Source organism: Sinocyclocheilus grahami, unplaced genomic scaffold (genome assembly GCF_001515645.1).
Source record: "Sinocyclocheilus grahami isolate Dianchi unplaced genomic scaffold, SAMN03320097.WGS_v1.1 scaffold5783.1, whole genome shotgun sequence".
NCBI classification, from domain to species: domain Eukaryota; kingdom Metazoa; phylum Chordata; class Actinopteri; order Cypriniformes; family Cyprinidae; genus Sinocyclocheilus; species Sinocyclocheilus grahami.
In genome coordinates, this window is record NW_015510376.1 from 8,371 (window position 1) to 12,273 (window position 3,903).

At 38.8% G+C, this 3,903-nt stretch overlaps 1 pseudogene; it reads right to left on the reverse strand.

The window, feature by feature from the left end:
• The window catches only part of LOC107577340 (E3 ubiquitin/ISG15 ligase TRIM25-like), a 5,774-nt pseudogene extending 1,880 nt beyond the window's left edge, over positions 1–3,894 (reverse strand).
• Between the last annotated feature and the right edge of the window lie 9 nt (positions 3,895–3,903).

The following is a 3,903-nucleotide window of genomic DNA, read 5'->3' on the forward strand; positions in this document are numbered from 1 at the left end:
AGCACAAAAATACTAATAAAACAGAATTTTGTTTACTTTATATTAACTTTATATTATTTGGCTTTCTATTAATGCAATACAATGAATCAGAGCCGTCTCCAGTGGCTTACATTATTGGTAGTTTAGTGTTAAGTGAGTAATTTACACCAAAACAAAAGATAACATCTATGCTTTCATGTCTGAAAACATTACTATTGTCTTACATTTCATAATAAATTCAGACAAGCTCAGTACTGACTCGTTTTCCGTCAGTTTATTTTCGTGAATTGGGATGTATACAAAGGTTTGTGGGTGATTGAAGGTCGCAAAGATACATCCCATGCATCCTTCAAATTCAGCTAAATGAAGGATGCAAAATGATGGCTGCCTTCCAAGAATTCTTCCGATTGAGACGGCCTTCAGCGACATTTGATAGGATGCAGCCTTCTGTTTGAGAAGCACCAATAGTTTGTGGTCTAAGTGTACCACACACAACCTGAAAAGTGAAGCCAAATCATTTTGATCGCCATTTGTGTCTGGCTGCAGTTTGTAGGTAACAAAGACTATAGAATACCCAAGACGTGTCACTGTATAGTTTTGAATGAGGGAAAAATGCAATGCTCAATATAGCCGCTCTATTGAACGAAGCTCCCCCTTTTGAGTAAAAGAGCCAACAGCTAATCTGTAAAGTCCTCTCGTCACTGCAACTGCCGTTGGAAGTCCCGGTTGCTATAGAAACATTCAGCATTCTGAGACATGCTCTTAGGACAGCGCATGCGCACTGGCTGGTCTATCCTGAATAATAAGCTTTTTTTAATGCTATTTGAGCAAAAGAAACAACATCTATGAGACAGATGTTGTCAGATTTCATTGGAGTCGATATGAAATTTAATCATAAGCTTGGCGAACAGTTTTGGAGAATTTAATCATAAGCTTGGCGAACAGTTTTGGAGAATTTGATGTTTCCCCATTCAAAGACTGAAGGCTCATGAACAATCATGACACCACACCCCAAGCTGCACTTGCATGCCCGAGAGGCACTGCGGTTACTGAAACCACGCCTTCTTTCTTTGCGTGCACATTTGGGCGGCATTATGCTAATATTTCCACATAGTGAGGTAGATATGTGGGGGCGTGTTAGAACAAGCCATTTTAGGGGGGCGTGGCAGAGTCTTAACTTTGATAAAGAATATCTCTTTGGTTTTGAGACTTTAGTCTTTGCAACTTCAGGGATCTTATCTATGCACAATCAGCTTGTAACACTCCAAAGAGAAAGGAAAACTTGAAATCGCATCATATGACCCCATTAAAGGGACTTTGATAGGTAATAAACCCGCCCTCTCCATGTAAATGAATGGGACATGAGTCAAACTAAATAATTACATTTACACTTCAAATAAATTTTTCCCAAAGATGTTTTCCATAATTTCAGGTAGTTTTTAGCACACTGATATATGTTCAAGTGTTCGTGTTTCTAATAAGTTTGCTTTTAGTTCGTTATTTGATGCTATAAAAATAGGGTGTGGTCAGTGTCATGATTGTGAGCGTGTGATTGGGTCTGCAGGAGTTTGGGTGGGACTTTGATACCGCGGCTCCACCTCATGATCACTACTGCAGACTCTGGGTCCAAATGACGTCATTTTCACAAGATGAGTGGCCATACTGTTTCGGTTTCACTTTTCTATAGTGGAAGAAAGTGGAGATGCGTCGTCCATCTTTTTTTGCAGTCTATATTGTGGTCAGACAGACTATTGCTAGCATGTCACAGATTCACAGAATTGGATTTAACCCAAAATATTCATTGAAAAAAAATTTTTCTTAAAGTTACTGACAAAAAAAATTCACTATATTTAATGTTCACATACCAGTTTGACAGAGTTTTTCATTTAGTGTCTTATGAGTTTTCTTCAGTTGAGTCAGAGCTCTATGCAGAGGGAACACGTTCACATCAGAGTCGATACTGATCTCAGTCCAGTTCTTAGTGTGTGGACGACTGCACAGGGTTGAGTACATCTACAGCAGGAGACAAGATTATTACATATATACAGGTGCATCTCAATAAATTAGAATGTTGTGGAAAAGTTCATTTATGTCAGTAATTCAACTCAAATTGTGAAACTCATGTATTAAATAAATTCAATGCACACAGACTGAAGTAGTTTAAGTCTTTGGTTCTTTTAATTGTGATGATTTTGGCTCACATTTAACAAAAACCCACCAATTCACTATCTCAACAAATTAGAATATGGTGACATGCCAATCAGCTAATCAACTCAAAACACCTGCAAAGGTTTCCTGAGCCTTCAAAATGGTCTCTCAGTTTGGTTCACTAAGCTACACAATATTTTACACAGTACTTGTCTAACACAGTTAACATTTTCCTAATACGGATTTATTAGTCTTATTCTGTTCTGTATGATTTCGAAAAACTAGTAAGAAAAAAATGGTCAAGTAGCTCACTAGACCTGGAAACAGTGTTTGTCCTGTAATATTGTACATTCTCAGTGATGATACAGAAGTTGACAGACCTGCAGGAGGTGCAGATGATCGTCAGTGTGTGAGAGCTGCTCCAGCTCAGTGTTTCTCCTCTTCAGCTCAGTGATTTCCTGCTGCAGCTCTTTAATGAGATCTTCAGCCTGTTTCTCTGCTGCTTTCTGCTGTTCCTCCATCATCTTCAGCAGCTCAGACTGACATCTCTCAATAGAGCAGATCAGATCAGTGAAGAGCTCAACACTGGCCGATTTCTCTTCCTCTGTGTTCCTCTGATCAATGAGATCAATTAACTAAATATTCTATATGACAATACATCTGTTATGTTATTAAATATATATTTAAAGAGATTCATTCAAAAAAGAAAAATTCTCTCATCTACTGACCTCATTGTTACTTGAAACATTATAATTTTTTTATCCATTTATTTCAGCACATTTATTATGCAGACTGAAATATTATGAGGCATACCATTATTAATTGGAATAATTTTTTCCACTCACCTTTCTCAGCTCTACTGAGTGCTGGATCTCTTCAATCTTCTTCATTCTGTTCTGGATCATCTGCTGCATGTCTGTCTGTGTCTGAAGCAGCTGATTCTACAGACAGAGAAAGAGAGAGCTTCCATCGAAGTCTGTGTTTTAATAAGGATTTTGATGTGCTTTTACTTTAGACAATGTAAATTTTAAATCTGTATATAATCTAATGGAAAAAAACCCCAAAATTATCAATGACTCCTCTTGCACTACATAAGTGTTTGTCCAGTCAAACTGAATGAAATGAAAGGGACAATCCCTTGAAAAAGTCTTGCAATTTCAACACAGAGAAAAGAACTGCATTTAATGGGAGTTTAAAGTGTTTTGTTTGTATTTCTTGCCTTCTTCTGTTGACTCTCCTCCTCTATAGGAACAGTGTTGTGAGTCCTGTGGTCTCCTTCAGTGCAGGACACACACACATCTGATCATCTCTGCAGAACAGCTCCAGAGGTCTCTCGTGTTTCTGGCATATATAATCCTCCAGATTTTCCACAGCGTTGATCAGTGTGTGTTTCTTTAGACGTGGCACTCTGAGGTGAGGCTCCAGGTGAGTCTCACAGTAAGAGCTTTGACACGTCAGGCAGGACTTCACGGCTTTCTGCTTTCTTTCATCACAGATGTCACACAACACCTCAGATATTCCGAGATTGAGCTTCTCCTTAAAGTGTTGCACAACCTCTCTGAGTGTTATATTAATCTTGAGATCAGGTCTTCTGCTGAATGTTTCTTTACAGAGTGGACAGAAGCAGGACTGTGTGTTTGTCCAGCACTTGCTCAGACAGGTTTTGCAGAAGTTGTGTCCACATGGAGTGGTGACTGGATCAGTGAACACATCCAGACAGATGGAGCACGTGAGCTCCTCATTTAGTGGACCACTGGAGGATGCCATGACTGACAA